Consider the following 17679-nt stretch of genomic DNA (forward strand, 5'->3'; position numbering starts at 1 on the left):
TGTGCTCCAAGGTGCGGCGTGCACGAAGTCGGACCCCGGTTTGCCCCGGGTGCGCACCTCGCGTGCACCTTGGTGCGCACACCTTGGCTGGGTTGCGCGCCCTGGTGGGCACCATGGTGCGCACCAAGGAGCGCTCCGAAGTGTGCTCCAAGGTGCGGCGTGCACGAAGTCGGAGCCCGGTTTGCCCCGGGTGCGCACCTCGCGTGCACCTTCGCCGCGGTGGGCACCATGGCGTGCACGAAGTCGGAGCCCGGTTTGCCCCGGGTGCGCACCTCGCGTGCACCTTCGCCGGGGTGGGCACCTTGGTGTGCAGACCTTGGCTGGGTTGCGCGCCCTGGTGGGCACCATGGTGCGCACCAAGGAGCGCTCCGAAGTGTGCTCCAAGGTGCGGCCTGCACGAAGTCGGAGCCCGGTTTGCCCCGGGTGTGCACCTCGGGTGGGCACCTTGGTGCGCATGCCTTGCCTGGGCTGCGCACCAGGGCGGGCTCAAGATGGCACCCGCGTTCCTTTTTTTTCACTATCTTTCAAAACGGAAATTTTAAAATCTCATTTTTTTTTGCCTTTTTCTGGAAATTAGTGAAGGCAGCGCATCAAAGGTGCGCACCTCGCTGCCCACCACGGTGCGCAACGCCGGTGGGCACCCGGGAGTGCTTCGAAGTGTGCTCCAAGGTGCTGCGTGCACGTTGTCGGAGCCCGGTTTGCCCCGGGTGCGCACCTCGCGTGCACCTTCGTCGGGGTGGGCACCTTGGCTGGGTTTGCCCCGGCTGCGCTCCGAAGCGGGGTTATTGGAGCGCCGCCTCTTTTTTTGTCGGAGCGTTTGGTGGGGTTTCTCGCATTGGCTCTTCCGAGGCCCGGTTGCCACCCTGGCGCGCACGAAGTCGGAAGTAGGGTTAATTGCCCGGGTGCGCACCTTTGCCAGGGTGGGCACCTTACCTGGGCTGCGCACCAGGGCGGGCTCAAGATGGCACGCGCGTTCCGTTTTTTTCACTATCTTTCAAAACGGAAATTTTAAAATCTCCTTTTTTTTTTGCCTTTTCTGGAAATTAGTGAAGGCAGCGCATCAAAGGTGCGCACCTCGCTGCCCACCTTGGTGTGCTCTGAGGTGCGCACCCGGGAGCGCTACGAAGTGTGCTCCAAGGTGCGGCGTGCACGTTGTCGGAGCCCGGTTTGCCCCGGGTGCGCACCTCGCCTGCACCTTGGCCGGGGTGGGCACCTTGGCTGGGTTTGCCCAGGGTGCGCTCCGAAGCGGGGTTACTGGAGCGCCCCCTCTTTTTTTGTCAGAGCGTTTGGTGGGGTTTCTCGCATTGGCTCTTCCCAGGCCCGGTTGTTGGGTGCGCTCCCACCCTGGCGCGCGCGAAGTTGGAAGTTGGGTTAATTGCCCGGGCGCGCACCTTCGCCAGGGTGGGCACCTTGGTGCGCACACCTTGGCTGGGCTGCGCACCAGGGCGGGCTCAAGATGGCACCAGCATTCCCTTTTTCTCACTATCTTTCAAAACGGAAATTTTAAAATCTCGTTTTTTTTTTGCCTTTTATGGAAATTAGTGAAGGCATCGCATCAAAGGTGCGCACCTCGCTGCCCACCTTGGTGTGCTCCGAGGTGCCCACCACGGTGCGCAACGCCGGTGCGAACCCGGGAGCGCCCCGATGTGTGCTCCAAGGTGCGGCGTGCACGAAGTCGGACCCCGGTTTGCCCCGGGTGCGCACCTCGCGTGCACCTTGGTGCGCACACCTTGGCTGGGTTGCGCGGCCTGGTGGGCACCATGGTGCGCACCAAGGAGCGCTCCGAAGTGTGCTCCAAGGTGCGGCGTGCACGAAGTCGGAGCCCGGTTTGCCCCGGGTACGCACCTTCGCCGGGGTGGGCACCTCGGCTGGGTTGCGCGCCCTGGTGCGCACCAAGGAGCGCTCCGAAGTGTGCTCCAAGGTGCGGCGTGCACGAAGTCGGAGCCCGGTTTGCCCCGGGTGCGCACCTCGCGTGCACCTTCGGCGGGGTTGCGCGCCCTGGTGGGCACCATGGTGCGCACCAAGGAGCGCTCCGAAGTGTGCTCCAAGGTGCGGCGTGCACGAAGTCGGAGCCCGGTTTGCCCCGGGTGCGCACCTCGCGTGCACCTTCGGCGGGGTTGCGCGCCCTGGTGGGCACCATGGTGCGCACCAAGGAGCGCTCCGAAGTGTGCTCCAAGGTGCGGCGTGCACGAAGTCGGAGCCCGGTTTGCCCCGGGTGCGCACCTCGCGTGCACCTTCGCCGCGGTGGGCACCATGGCGTGCACGAAGTCGGAGCCCGGTTTGCCCCGGGTGCGCACCTCGCGTGCACCTTCGCCGGGGTGGGCACCTCGGCTGGGTTGCGCGCCCTGGTGCGCACCAAGGAGCGCTCCGAAGTGTGCTCCAAGGTGCGGCGTGCACGAAGTCGGAGCCCGGTTTGCCCCGGGTGCGCACCTCGCGTGCACCTTCGCCAGGGTGGGCACCTCGGTGCGCACACCTTCTCAATGTTTTCTTGCCTTTTCTGGAAATTGGTGAAGGCAGCGCATCAAAGGTGCGCACCTCGGTGTGCTCCGAGGTGCGAACCCGAGAGCGCTCCGAGGTGCCCACGAAGTCGAAAGTCGGGTTAATTGCATTGTTTTCCCCGGGTGCGCTCCGAGGTGCGCAACATCGGCGCGCACCAAGGAGGGCTCCGAAGTGTGCTCCAAGGTGCGCACGATGGCGTGCACCTCTGGTGCGCACGATTCGGAGCTCGGTTTGACCGGGGTGCGCACACCTTGGCTGGGTTGCGCACCTTTTGTGCGCTCCAAGGTGCGCACGAAGTCGGAGCTCGGTTTGCCCCGGGTGCGCACCTTCGCCAGGGTGCGCACCTTGATGCGCACGCCTTGGCTGGGCTGCGCACCTTGGTGGGCGCCATGGTGCGCACCTTTCGTGCGCTCCAAGGTGCGCACGAAGTCGGAGCTCGGTTTGCCCCGGGTGCGCACCTTGGTGGGCGCCATGGTGCACTCCGAGGTGCCCAAGATTGGTGCGCACCAAGGAGCGCTCCGAAGTGCGCTCCAAGGTGCGCGCGAAGTCGAAAGTTGGGTTAATTGTCCGGTTTGCCTCGGGTGCGCACCTTGCGTGCACCTTCGCCAGGGTGGGCGCCTTGGTGCGCACACCTTGGCTGGGCTGCGCACACCTTGGCACCCGCGTTTCCTTCATTTTAAATTTTTTTTTTTTACAATCTCTCAAGTGGGAAATTCTATAATCTCAACTTTTTTTGCCTTTTCAGGAAACTTTTGAATGGAGCGCATCATTGGTGCGCTCCGAAGTGTGCTCCAAAGCTCTCTCCAGCTGCGTGCACCTGCCCCGGCCGCGCACCCGGCCCCGCCCAGCTTCGCTCACCTGTCCCGGGCGTCTGGTGCGGAACCTTAGAGTAAGAAACATCACCGTGCACCTTGGCCAACGTGCGCGACTCGACCGAGCGCGCACTGGCCGAGGTGCACACCGATTTCACCTGGGTGCGCGCGCAGCACCTCGGGCGCACCGGGGTGCGCGCACAACGCCCGGGTTGCACCGTGGCCTGTGTGCTCGGGGCGCCTCGGGTGCGCGCTCGGTGTCGCCCCCGCGCGCGCGGTAGTGCGGGCAGCGCACCCCGGCCCGGCCCGGCCCCGACGAGAACGCAAACGGGCAAAAGGTTTATTCAAATAGCATTGCGATGCCCGGCGAAAAACTAAAAAAGGGTGCAACACCGGGACTTCCCGGGAGGTCACCCATCCCAGTACTACTCCGGCCCAAGCGCGCTTAACTGCGGAGTTCTGATGGGATCCGGTGCACTAACGCTGGTATGATCGCACCCGTTATGAGCTTGTCGCAGTGTGTACTTAGCAAACCGCGACCCACGTGCGAATCCACCCCGGCCACCCACCCCCGTCGAGGTGCACACCCTCCCTCGCGAAGTGCGCCCCGTTCGCCAAGTGTGAGCCCTGCCCGGGTGCGCGCACCTTGCTAGGGCGTCGGGTGTGCACCCGGCCCGGCCTACGTGCGTGCACCTGTAGGGGGCGTCGTGTGCGTGCAGTGTCCCGTCTGCAACGCGGTGCCCACACACCACCTCGGGCGCAACGACCTGCGCTCACATGTGGGCCGAGTGCACCTTGGTGCATGTTCGGGGCGCCTCGGGTGCACGCTCGATCTTGCCCCGGTGCACCAAGGCGCTCGGTTTGCCCCGGGTGCGCACTTGGTGCAAGGTGGGCACCCAAAATAGGGATCAAGCACCAAAACACAAGTTTCGGGATGCAAAATGGGACCCAAGGACCACAAATGCGTTCCAAGACCCATGATGGGTCCACGAGAACAAAAATGTGTTCCGAGACTTAATAAACAAATATTGGGTTTTAGGAGAAGAAACATGCTCTGATGCCCAAAACGAGAATCGACCCCGAAAAGGCCACAGGCCAAAAGTGGGATGCGAGACAAAAAAAAATGGGACCCGAGGACCAAAATTGGGTTCCCAGGTCGAAGACAGGGCAACCGGACAAGAAACGACCTCTAAGGCTCGAAATGAGTCCCGACGACTAAAACTTGACAAGAAGCACCCATCAGGCACCCAACTCGACACCCATGGGATGCCGACCCACCCGGGCTTCCACCTAGCACACCTTGGCACCCACCCACCCTCGCACCCAACCTCGCACCCAACTTAGCACCTTTGAACCCACATTGGCACTCACCCTGACCCTGGCACCTTGGAACCCACATTGGCACTCACCTTGACCCTGGCACCCACCTTTGCACTCACCTTGGGACCCACCCTGGCTCCCACCTCGGCACCCACCCAGACACCCACCTTGGTTCCTTGGCACCCACCTTGGATCCTTGGCACCCACCCCGACACCCACCTTGGCACGCAACTTGGCTACTTGCCACCCACCTTGGCTCCTTGACGCCCACCCCGACAACCACCCCGTGACCTACCCTGGCTAGGGTTGGTGCACACCCACCCTGGTGCCCACCTTGGCACCCACCCTATGACCCACCTTGGCACGCACCTTAGTACCCACCCCGTTACCCACCCTAGGACCCACCCCGTGACCCACCTTGGCCAGGGTGGGTGCCTTGGTGCGCACAACTTGCCTGGGCTGCACACCAGGGCGGGCTCAAGATGGCACCCGCGTTCCGTTTTTTTCACTATCTTTCAAAACGGAAATTTTAAAATCTCATTTTTTTCTTTTTTTTGCCTTTTCTGGAAATTAGTGAAGGCAGCGCATCAAAGGTGCGCAATGCTGGTGCGAACCCGGGAGCGCTCCGATGTGTGCTCCAAGGTGCGGCGTGCACGAAGTCCGAGCCCGGTTTGCCCCGGGTGCGCACCTCGCGTGCACCTTCGCCGGGGTGAGCACCTTGGCTGGGTTGCGCGCCCTGGTGCGTACCAAGGAGCGCTCTGAAGTGTGCTCCAAGGTGCGGCGTGCACGAAGTCGGAGCCCGGTTTGCCCCGGGTGTGCACCTCGGGTGCGCACCTCGCGTGCACCTTCGCTGCGGTGGGCACCTTGGCTGGGTTGCGCGCCTTGGTGGGCACCATGCAGTGCACGAAGTCGGAGCCCGGTTTGCCCCGGGCGCGCACCTCCGCCAGGGTGGGCACCTTGGTGCGCACAACTTGCCTGGGCTGCGCATCAGGAAGGGCTCAAGATGGCACCCGCGTTTCGTTTTTTTCACTATCTTTCAGAACGGAAATTTTAAAATATCGTTTTTTTTTGCCTTTTCTGGAAATTAGTGAAGGCAGCGCATCAAAGGTGCGCAACGCTGGTGCGAACCTGGGAGCGCTCCGATGTGTGCTCCAAGGTGCGGCGTGCACGAAGTCGGAGCCCGGTTTGCCTCGGGTGCGCCCTGGTGGGCACCATGGTGCGCACCAAGGAGCGCTCCGAAGTGTGCTCCAAGGTGCGGCCTGCACGAAGTCGGAGCCCGGTTTGCCCCGGGTGTGCACCTCGGGTGGGCACCTTGGTGCGCATGCCTTGCCTGGGCTGCGCACCAGGGCGGGCTCAAGATGGCACCCGCGTTCCTTTTTTTTCACTATCTTTCAAAACGGAAATTTTAAAATCTCATTTTTTTTTGCCTTTTTCTGGAAATTAGTGAAGGCAGCGCATCAAAGGTGCGCACCTCGCTGCCCACCACGGTGCGCAACGCCGGTGGGCACCCGGGAGTGCTTCGAAGTGTGCTCCAAGGTGCTGCGTGCACGTTGTCGGAGCCCGGTTTGCCCCGGGTGCGCACCTCGCGTGCACCTTCGTCGGGGTGGGCACCTTGGCTTGGTTTGCCCCGGCTGCGCTCCGAAGCGGGGTTATTGGAGCGCCGCCTCTTTTTTTGTCGGAGCGTTTGGTGGGGTTTCTCGCATTGGCTCTTCCGAGGCCCGGTTGCCACCCTGGCGCGCACGAAGTCGGAAGTAGGGTTAATTGCCCGGGTGCGCACCTTTGCCAGGGTGGCACCTTACCTGGGCTGCGCACCAGGGCGGGCTCAAGATGGCACGCGCGTTCCGTTTTTTTCACTATCTTTCAAAACGGAAATTTTAAAATCTCCTTTTTTTTTTGCCTTTTCTGGAAATTAGTGAAGGCAGCGCATTTTTTTTGCCTTTTCTGGAAATTAGTGAAGGCAGCGCATCAAAGGTGCGCACCTCGCTGCCCACCTTGGTGTGCTCTGAGGTGCGCACCCGGGAGCGCTACGAAGTGTGCTCCAAGGTGCGGCGTGCACGTTGTCGGAGCCCGGTTTGCCCCGGGTGCGCACCTCGCCTGCACCTTGGCCGGGGTGGGCACCTTGGCTGGGTTTGCCCAGGGTGCGCTCCGAAGCGGGGTTACTGGAGCGCCCCCTCTTTTTTTGTCAGAGAGTTTGGTGGGGTTTCTCGCATTGGCTCTTCCCAGGCCCGGTTGTTGGGTGCGCTCCCACCCTGGCGCGCGCGAAGTTGGAAGTTGGGTTAATTGCCCGGGCGCGCACCTTCGCCAGGGTGGGCACCTTGGTGCGCAAACCTTGGCTGGGCTGCGCACCAGGGCGGGCTCAAGATGGCACCAGCATTCCCTTTTTCTCACTATCTTTCAAAACGGAAATTTTAAAATCTCGTTTTTTTTTTGCCTTTTATGGAAATTAGTGAAGGCATCGCATCAAAGGTGCGCACCTCGCTGCCCACCTTGGTGTGCTCCGAGGTGCCCACCACGGTGCGCAACGCCGGTGCGAACCCGGGAGCGCCCCGATGTGTGCTCCAAGGTGCGGCGTGCACGAAGTCGGACCCCGGTTTGCCCCGGGTGCGCACCTCGCGTGCACCTTGGTGCGCACACCTTGGCTGGGTTGCGCGGCCTGGTGGGCACCATGGTGCGCACCAAGGAGCGCTCCGAAGTGTGCTCCAAGGTGCGGCGTGCACGAAGTCGGAGCCCGGTTTGCCCCGGGTGCGCACCTTCGCCGCGGTGGGCACCATGGCGTGCACGAAGTCGGAGCCCGGTTTGCCCCGGGTGCGCACCTCGCGTGCACCTTCGCCGGGGTGGGCACCTCGGCTGGGTTGCGCGCCCTGGTGCGCACCAAGGAGCGCTCTGAAGTGTGCTCCAAGGTGCGGCGTGCACGAAGTCGGAGCCCGGTTTGCCCCGGGTGTGCACCTCGCGTGCACCTTCGCTGCGGTGGGCACCTTGGCTGGGTTGCGCGCCTTGGTGGGCACCATGCAGTGCACGAAGTCGGAGCCCGGTTTGCCCCGGGCGCGCACCTCCGCCAGGGTGGGCACCTTGGTGCGCACAACTTGCCTGGGCTGCGCACCAGGAAGGGCTCAAGATGGCACCCGCGTTCCGTTTTTTTCACTATCTTTCAGAACGGAAATTTTAAAATATCGTTTTTTTTTGCCTTTTCTGGAAATTAGTGAAGGCAGCGCATCAAAGGTGCGCAACGCTGGTGCGAACCTGGGAGCGCTCCGATGTGTGCTCCAAGGTGCGGCGTGCACGAAGTCGGACCCCGGTTTGCCCCGGGTGCGCACCTCGCGTGCACCTTGGTGCGCACACCTTGGCTGGGTTGCGCGCCCTGGTGGGCACCATGGTGCGCACCAAGGAGCGCTCCGAAGTGTGCTCCAAGGTGCGGCGTGCACGAAGTCGGAGCCCGGTTTGCCCCGGGTGCGCACCTCGCGTGCACCTTCGCCGCGGTGGGCACCATGGCGTGCACGAAGTCGGAGCCCGGTTTGCCCCGGGTGCGCACCTCGCGTGCACCTTCGCCGGGGTGGGCACCTTGGTGTGCAGACCTTGGCTGGGTTGCGCGCCCTGGTGGGCACCATGGTGCGCACCAAGGAGCGCTCCGAAGTGTGCTCCAAGGTGCGGCCTGCACGAAGTCGGAGCCCGGTTTGCCCCGGGTGTGCACCTCGGGTGGGCACCTTGGTGCGCATGCCTTGCCTGGGCTGTGCGCACCAGGGCGGGCTCAAGATGGCACCCGCGTTCCTTTTTTTTCACTATCTTTCAAACGGAAATTTTAAAATCTCATTTTTTTTTTGCCTTTTTCTGGAAATTAGTGAAGGCAGCGCATCAAAGGTGCGCACCTCGCTGCCCACCACGGTGCGCAACGCCGGTGGGCACCCGGGAGTGCTTCGAAGTGTGCTCCAAGGTGCTGCGTGCACGTTGTCGGAGCCCGGTTTGCCCGGGTGCGCACCTCGCGTGCACCTGCGTCGGGGTGGGCACCTTGGCTGGGTTTGCCCCGGCTGCGCTCCGAAGCGGGGTTATTGGAGCGCCGCCTCTTTTTTTGTCGGAGCGTTTGGTGGGGTTTCTCGCATTGGCTCTTCCGAGGCCCGGTTGCCACCCTGGCGCGCACGAAGTCGGAAGTAGGGTTAATTGCCCGGGTGCGCACCTTTGCCAGGGTGGCACCTTACCTGGGGCTGCGCACAGGGCGGGCTCAAGATGGCACGCGCGTTCCGTTTTTTTCACTATCTTTCAAAACGGAAATTTTAAAATCTCCTTTTTTTTTTGCCTTTTCTGGAAATTAGTGAAGGCAGCGCATCAAAGGTGCGCACCTCGCTGCCCACCTTGGTGTGCTCTGAGGTGCGCGACCCGGGAGCGCTACGAAGTGTGCTCCAAGGTGCGGCGTGCACGTTGTCGGAGCCCGGTTGCCCCGGGTGCGCACCTCGCCTGCACCTTGGCCGGGGTGGGCACCTTGGCTGGGTTTGCCCAGGGTGCGCCTCCGAAGCGGGGTTACTGGAGCGCCCCCTCTTTTTTTGTCAGAGCGTTTGGTGGGGTTCTCGCATTGGCTCTTCCAGGCCCGGTTGTTGGGTGCGCTCCCACCCTGGCGCGCGCGAAGTTGGAAGTTGGGTTAATTGCCCGGGCGCGCACCTTCGCCAGGGTGGGCACCTTGGTGCGCACACCTTGGCTGGGCTGCGCACCAGGGCGGGCTCAAGATGGCACCAGCATTCCCTTTTTCTCACTATCTTCAAAACGGAAATTTTAAAATCTCGTTTTTTTTTTGCCTTTATGGAAATTAGTGAAGGCATCGCATCAAAGGTGCGCACCTCGCTGCCCACCTTGGTGTGCTCCGAGGTGCCCACCACGGTGCGCAACGCCGGTGCGAACCCGGGAGCGCCCCCGATGTGTGCTCCAAGGTGCGGCGTGCACGAAGTCGGACCCGGTTTGCCCGGGTGCGCACCTCGCGTGCACCTTGGTGCGCACACCTTGGCTGGGTTGCGCGGCCTGGTGGGCACCATGGTGCGCACCAAGGAGCGCTCCGAAGTGTGCTCCAAGTGCGGCGTGCACGAAGTCGGAGCCCGGTTTGCCCCGGGTACGCACCTCGCGTGCACCTTCGCCGGGGTGGGCACCTCGGCTGGGTTGCGCGCCCTGGTGCGCACCAAGGAGCGCTCCGAAGTGTGCTCCAAGGTGCGGCGTGCACGAGTCGGAGCCCGGTTTGCCCCGGGTGCGCACCTTCGCCGCGGTGCGCACCATGGCGTGCACGAAGTCGGAGCCCGGTTTGCCCCGGGTGCGCACCTCGCGTGCACCTTCGGCGGGGTTGCGCGCCCTGGTGGGCACCATGGTGCGCACCAAGGAGCGCTCCGAAGTGTGCTCCAAGGGTGCGGCGTGCACGAAGTCGGAGCCCGGTTTGCCCCGGGTGCGCACCTCGCGTGCACCTTCGGCGGGGGTTGCGCGCCCTGGTGGGCACCATGGTGCGCACCAAGGAGCGCTCGAAGTGTGCTCCAAGGTGCGGCGTGCACGATGTCGGAGGCCCGGTTTGCCCCGGGTGCGCCACCTCGCGTGCACCTTCGCCGCGGTGGCACCATGGCGTGCACGAAGTCGGAGCCCGGTTTGCCCCGGGTGCGCACCTCGCGTGCACCTTCGCCGGGGTGGGCACCTCGGCTGGGTGCGCGCCCTGGTGCGCACCAGGAGCGCTCCGAAGTGTGCTCCAAGGTGCGGCGTGCACGAAGTCGGAGCCCGGTTTGCCCCGGGTGCGCACCTCGCGTGCACCTTCGCCAGGGTGGGCACCTCGGTGCGCACACCTTCTCAATGTTTTCTTGCCTTTTCTGGAAATTGGTGAAGGCAGCGCATCAAAGGTGCGCACCTCGGTGTGCTCCGAGGTGCGAACCCGAGAGCGCTCCGAGGTGCCCACGAAGTCGAAAGTCGGGTTAATTGCATTGTTTTCCCCGGGTGCGCTCCGAGGTGCGCAACATCGGCGCGCACCAAGGAGGGCTCCGAAGTGTGCTCCAAGGTGCGCACGATGGCGTGCACCTCTGGTGCGCACGATTCGGAGCTCGGTTTGACCGGGGTGCGCACACCTTGGCTGGGTTGCGCACCTTTTGTGCGCTCCAAGGTGCGCACGAAGTCGGAGCTCGGTTTGCCCCGGGTGCGCACCTTCGCCAGGGTGCGCACCTTGATGCGCACAGCCTTGGCTGGGCTGCGCACCTTGGTGGGCGCCATGGTGCGCACCTTTCGTGCGCTCCAAGGTGCGCACGAAGTCGGAGCTCGGTTTGCCCCGGGTGCGCACCTTGGTGGGCGCCATGGTGCACTCCGAGGTGCCCAAGATTGGTGCGCACCAAGGAGCGCTCCGAAGTGCGCTCCAAGGTGCGCGCGAAGTCGAAAGTTGGGTTAATTGTCCGGTTTGCCTCGGGTGCGCACCTTGCGTGCACCTTCGCCAGGGTGGGCGCCTTGGTGCGCACACCTTGGCTGGGCTGCGCACACCTTGGCACCCCGCGTTTCCTTCATTTTAAATTTTTTTTTTTTACAATCTCTCAAGTGGGAAATTCTATAATCTCAACTTTTTTTGCCTTTTCAGGAAACTTTTGAATGGAGCGCATCATTGGTGCGCTCCGAAGTGTGCTCCAAAGCTCTCTCCAGCTGCGTGCACCTGCCCCGGCCGCGCACCCGGCCCCGCCCAGCTTCGCTCACCTGTCCCGGGCGTCTGGTGCGGAACCTTAGAGTAAGAAACATCACCGTGCACCTTGGCCAACGTGCGCGACTCGACCGAGCGCGCACTGGCCGAGGTGCACACCGATTTCACCTGGGTGCGCGCGCAGCACCTCGGGCGCACCGGGGTGCGCGCACAACGCCCGGGTTGCACCGTGGCCTGTGTGCTCGGGGCGCCTCGGGTGCGCGCTCGGTGTCGCCCCCGCGCGCGCGGTAGTGCGGGCAGCGCACCCCGGCCCGGCCCGGCCCCGACGAGAACGCAAACGGGCAAAAGGTTTATTCAAATAGCATTGCGACGCCCGGCGAAAAACTAAAAAAGGGTGCAACACCGGGACTTCCCGGGAGGTCACCCATCCCAGTACTACTCCGGCCCAAGCGCGCTTAACTGCGGAGTTCTGATGGGATCCGGTGCACTAACGCTGGTATGATCGCACCCGTTATGAGCTTGTCGCAGTGTGTACTTAGCAAACCGCGACCCACGTGCGAATCCACCCCGGCCACCCACCCCCGTCGAGGTGCACACCCTCCCTCGCGAAGTGCGCCCCGTTCGCCAAGTGTGAGCCCTGCCCGGGTGCGCGCACCTTGCTAGGGCGTCGGGTGTGCACCCGGCCCGGCCTACGTGCGTGCACCTGGAGGGGGCGTCGTGTGCGTGCAGTGTCCCGTCTGCAACGCGGTGCCCACACACCACCTCGGGCGCAACGACCTGCGCTCACATGTGGGCCGAGTGCACCTTGGTGCATGTTCGGGGCGCCTCGGGTGCACGCTCGATCTTGCCCCCGGTGCACCAAGGCGCTCGGTTTGCCCCGGGTGCGCACTTGGTGCAAGGTGGGCACCCAAAATAGGGATCAAGCACCAAAACACAAGTTTCGGGATGCAAAATGGGACCCAAGGACCACAAATGCGTTCCAAGACCCATGATGGGTCCACGAGAACAAAAATGTGTTCCGAGACTTAATAAACAAATATTGGGTTTTAGGAGAAGAAACATGCTCTGATGCCCAAAACGAGAATCGACCCCGAAAAGGCCACAGGCCAAAAGTGGGATGCGAGACAAAAAAAAATGGGACCCGAGGACCAAAATTGGGTTCCCAGGTCGAAGACAGGGCAACCGGACAAGAAACGACCTCTAAGGCTCGAAATGAGTCCCGACGACTAAAACTTGACAAGAAGCACCCATCAGGCACCCAACTCGACACCCATGGGATGCCGACCCACCCGGGCTTCCACCTAGCACACCTTGGCACCCACCCACCCTCGCACCCAACCTCGCACCCAACTTAGCACCTTTGAACCCACATTGGCACTCACCCTGACCCTGGCACCTTGGAACCCACATTGGCACTCACCTTGACCCTGGCACCCACCTTTGCACTCACCTTGGGACCCACCCTGGCTCCCACCTCGGCACCCACCCAGACACCCACCTTGGTTCCTTGGCACCCACCTTGGATCCTTGGCACCCACCCCGACACCCACCTTGGCACGCAACTTGGCTACTTGCCACCCACCTTGGCTCCTTGACGCCCACCCCGACAACCACCCCGTGACCTACCCTGGCTAGGGTTGGTGCACACCCCACCCTGGTGCCCACCTTGGCACCCACCCTATGACCCACCTTGGCACGCACCTTAGTACCCACCCCGTTACCCACCCTAGGACCCACCCCGTGACCCACCTTGGCCAGGGTGGGTGCCTTGGTGCGCACAACTTGCCTGGGCTGCACACCAGGGCGGGCTCAAGATGGCACCCGCGTTCCGTTTTTTTCACTATCTTTCAAAACGGAAATTTTAAAATCTCATTTTTTTCTTTTTTTTGCCTTTTCTGGAAATTAGTGAAGGCAGCGCATCAAAGGTGCGCAATGCTGGTGCGAACCCGGGAGCGCTCCGATGTGTGCTCCAAGGTGCGGCGTGCACGAAGTCCGAGCCCGGTTTGCCCCGGGTGCGCACCTCGCGTGCACCTTCGCCGGGGTGAGCACCTTGGCTGGGTTGCGCGCCCTGGTGCGTACCAAGGAGCGCTCTGAAGTGTGCTCCAAGGTGCGGCGTGCACGAAGTCGGAGCCCGGTTTGCCCCGGGTGTGCACCTCGGGTGCGCACCTCGCGTGCACCTTCGCTGCGGTGGGCACCTTGGCTGGGTTGCGCGCCTTGGTGGGCACCATGCAGTGCACGAAGTCGGAGCCCGGTTTGCCCCGGGCGCGCACCTCCGCCAGGGTGGGCACCTTGGTGCGCACAACTTGCCTGGGCTGCGCATCAGGAAGGGCTCAAGATGGCACCCGCGTTCCGTTTTTTTCACTATCTTTCAGAACGGAAATTTTAAAATATCGTTTTTTTTTGCCTTTTCTGGAAATTAGTGAAGGCAGCGCATCAAAGGTGCGCAACGCTGGTGCGAACCTGGGAGCGCTCCGATGTGTGCTCCAAGGTGCGGCGTGCACGAAGTCGGAGCCCGGTTTGCCTCGGGTGCGCCCTGGTGGGCACCATGGTGCGCACCAAGGAGCGCTCCGAAGTGTGCTCCAAGGTGCGGCCTGCACGAAGTCGGAGCCCGGTTTGCCCCGGGTGTGCACCTCGGGTGGGCACCTTGGTGCGCATGCCTTGCCTGGGCTGCGCACCAGGGCGGGCTCAAGATGGCACCCGCGTTCCTTTTTTTTCACTATCTTTCAAAACGGAAATTTTAAAATCTCATTTTTTTTTGCCTTTTTCTGGAAATTAGTGAAGGCAGCGCATCAAAGGTGCGCACCTCGCTGCCCACCACGGTGCGCAACGCCGGTGGGCACCCGGGAGTGCTTCGAAGTGTGCTCCAAGGTGCTGCGTGCACGTTGTCGGAGCCCGGTTTGCCCCGGGTGCGCACCTCGCGTGCACCTTCGTCGGGGTGGGCACCTTGGCTTGGTTTGCCCCGGCTGCGCTCCGAAGCGGGGTTATTGGAGCGCCGCCTCTTTTTTTGTCGGAGCGTTTGGTGGGGTTTCTCGCATTGGCTCTTCCGAGGCCCGGTTGCCACCCTGGCGCGCACGAAGTCGGAAGTAGGGTTAATTGCCCGGGTGCGCACCTTTGCCAGGGTGGCACCTTACCTGGGCTGCGCACCAGGGCGGGCTCAAGATGGCACGCGCGTTCCGTTTTTTTCACTATCTTTCAAAACGGAAATTTTAAAATCTCCTTTTTTTTTTGCCTTTTCTGGAAATTAGTGAAGGCAGCGCATCAAAGGTGCGCACCTCGCTGCCCACCTTGGTGTGCTCTGAGGTGCGCACCCGGGAGCGCTACGAAGTGTGCTCCAAGGTGCGGCGTGCACGTTGTCGGAGCCCGGTTTGCCCCGGGTGCGCACCTCGCCTGCACCTTGGCCGGGGTGGGCACCTTGGCTGGGTTTGCCCAGGGTGCGCTCCGAAGCGGGGTTACTGGAGCGCCCCCTCTTTTTTTGTCAGAGAGTTTGGTGGGGTTTCTCGCATTGGCTCTTCCCAGGCCCGGTTGTTGGGTGCGCTCCCACCCTGGCGCGCGCGAAGTTGGAAGTTGGGTTAATTGCCCGGGCGCGCACCTTCGCCAGGGTGGGCACCTTGGTGCGCAAACCTTGGCTGGGCTGCGCACCAGGGCGGGCTCAAGATGGCACCAGCATTCCCTTTTTCTCACTATCTTTCAAAACGGAAATTTTAAAATCTCGTTTTTTTTTTGCCTTTTATGGAAATTAGTGAAGGCATCGCATCAAAGGTGCGCACCTCGCTGCCCACCTTGGTGTGCTCCGAGGTGCCCACCACGGTGCGCAACGCCGGTGCGAACCCGGGAGCGCCCCGATGTGTGCTCCAAGGTGCGGCGTGCACGAAGTCGGACCCCGGTTTGCCCCGGGTGCGCACCTCGCGTGCACCTTGGTGCGCACACCTTGGCTGGGTTGCGCGGCCTGGTGGGCACCATGGTGCGCACCAAGGAGCGCTCCGAAGTGTGCTCCAAGGTGCGGCGTGCACGAAGTCGGAGCCCGGTTTGCCCCGGGTGCGCACCTTCGCCGCGGTGGGCACCATGGCGTGCACGAAGTCGGAGCCCGGTTTGCCCCGGGTGCGCACCCTCGCGTGCACCTTCGCCGGGGTGGGCACCTCGGCTGGGTTGCGCGCCCTGGTGCGCACCAAGGAGCGCTCTGAAGTGTGCTCCAAGGTGCGGCGTGCACGAAGTCGGAGCCCGGTTTGCCCCGGGTGTGCACCTCGCGTGCACCTTCGCTGCGGTGGGCACCTTGGCTGGGTTGCGCGCCTTGGTGGGCACCATGCAGTGCACGAAGTCGGAGCCCGGTTTGCCCCGGGCGCGCACCTCCGCCAGGGTGGGCACCTTGGTGCGCACAACTTGCCTGGGCTGCGCACCAGGAAGGGCTCAAGATGGCACCCGCGTTCCGTTTTTTTCACTATCTTTCAGAACGGAAATTTTAAAATATCGTTTTTTTTTGCCTTTTCTGGAAATTAGTGAAGGCAGCGCATCAAAGGTGCGCAACGCTGGTGCGAACCTGGGAGCGCTCCGATGTGTGCTCCAAGGTGCGGCGTGCACGAAGTCGGACCCCGGTTTGCCCCGGGTGCGCACCTCGCGTGCACCTTGGTGCGCACACCTTGGCTGGGTTGCGCGCCCTGGTGGGCACCATGGTGCGCACCAAGGAGCGCTCCGAAGTGTGCTCCAAGGTGCGGCGTGCACGAAGTCGGAGCCCGGTTTGCCCCGGGTGCGCACCTCGCGTGCACCTTCGCCGCGGTGGGCACCATGGCGTGCACGAAGTCGGAGCCCGGTTTGCCCCGGGTGCGCACCTCGCGTGCACCTTCGCCGGGGTGGGCACCTTAGTGTGCAGACCTTGGCTGGGTTGCGCGCCCTGGTGGGCACCATGGTGCGCACCAAGGAGCGCTCCGAAGTGTGCTCCAAGGTGCGGCCTGCACGAAGTCGGAGCCCGGTTTGCCCCGGGTGTGCACCTCGGGTGGGCACCTTGGTGCGCATGCCTTGCCTGGGCTGCGCACCAGGGCGGGCTCAAGATGGCACCCGCGTTCCTTTTTTTTCACTATCTTTCAAAACGGAAATTTTAAAATCTCATTTTTTTTTGCCTTTTTCTGGAAATTAGTGAAGGCAGCGCATCAAAGGTGCGCACCTCGCTGCCCACCACGGTGCGCAACGCCGGTGGGCACCCGGGAGTGCTTCGAAGTGTGCTCCAAGGTGCTGCGTGCACGTTGTCGGAGCCCGGTTTGCCCCGGGTGCGCACCTCGCGTGCACCTTCGTCGGGGTGGGCACCTTGGCTGGGTTTGCCCCGGCTGCGCTCCGAAGCGGGGTTATTGGAGCGCCGCCTCTTTTTTTGTCGGAGCGTTTGGTGGGGTTTCTCGCATTGGCTCTTCCGAGGCCCGGTTGCCACCCTGGCGCGCACGAAGTCGGAAGTAGGGTTAATTGCCCGGGTGCGCACCTTTGCCAGGGTGGGCACCTTACCTGGGCTGCGCACCAGGGCGGGCTCAAGATGGCACGCGCGTTCCGTTTTTTTCACTATCTTTCAAAACGGAAATTTTAAAATCTCCTTTTTTTTTTGCCTTTTCTGGAAATTAGTGAAGGCAGCGCATCAAAGGTGCGCACCTCGCTGCCCACCTTGGTGTGCTCTGAGGTGCGCACCCGGGAGCGCTACGAAGTGTGCTCCAAGGTGCGGCGTGCACGTTGTCGGAGCCCGGTTTGCCCCGGGTGCGCACCTCGCCTGCACCTTGGCCGGGGTGGGCACCTTGGCTGGGTTTGCCCAGGGTGCGCTCCGAAGCGGGGTTACTGGAGCGCCCCCTCTTTTTTTGTCAGAGCGTTTGGTGGGGTTTCTCGCATTGGCTCTTCCCAGGCCCGGTTGTTGGGTGCGCTCCCACCCTGGCGCGCGCGAAGTTGGAAGTTGGGTTAATTGCCCGGGCGCGCACCTTCGCCAGGGTGGGCACCTTGGTGCGCACACCTTGGCTGGGCTGCGCACCAGGGCGGGCTCAAGATGGCACCAGCATTCCCTTTTTCTCACTATCTTTCAAAACGGAAATTTTAAAATCTCGTTTTTTTTTTGCCTTTTATGGAAATTAGTGAAGGCATCGCATCAAAGGTGCGCACCTCGCTGCCCACCTTGGTGTGCTCCGAGGTGCCCACCACGGTGCGCAACGCCGGTGCGAACCCGGGAGCGCCCCGATGTGTGCTCCAAGGTGCGGCGTGCACGAAGTCGGACCCCGGTTTGCCCCGGGTGCGCACCTCGCGTGCACCTTGGTGCGCACACCTTGGCTGGGTTGCGCGGCCTGGTGGGCACCATGGTGCGCACCAAGGAGCGCTCCGAAGTGTGCTCCAAGGTGCGGCGTGCACGAAGTCGGAGCCCGGTTTGCCCCGGGTACGCACCTCGCGTGCACCTTCGCCGGGGTG

At 62.8% G+C, this 17679-nt stretch overlaps 2 non-coding genes across 2 annotated transcripts; both read right to left on the bottom strand.

The window, feature by feature from the left end:
- Positions 1-3692: 3692 nt before the first annotated feature.
- On the bottom strand, positions 3693-3811 carry LOC131869361 (5S ribosomal RNA). The gene has a single exon (XR_009367745.1). It is a non-coding gene; the product is annotated as a 5S ribosomal RNA (ribosomal RNA).
- Positions 3812-11650: 7839 nt separating this feature from the next.
- On the bottom strand, positions 11651-11769 carry LOC131869373 (5S ribosomal RNA). Its single transcript, XR_009367756.1, has one exon. It is a non-coding gene; the product is annotated as a 5S ribosomal RNA (ribosomal RNA).
- Between the last annotated feature and the right edge of the window lie 5910 nt (positions 11770-17679).

Source organism: Cryptomeria japonica, unplaced genomic scaffold (genome assembly GCF_030272615.1).
Source record: "Cryptomeria japonica unplaced genomic scaffold, Sugi_1.0 HiC_scaffold_245, whole genome shotgun sequence".
Classification (NCBI taxonomy): domain Eukaryota; kingdom Viridiplantae; phylum Streptophyta; class Pinopsida; order Cupressales; family Cupressaceae; genus Cryptomeria; species Cryptomeria japonica.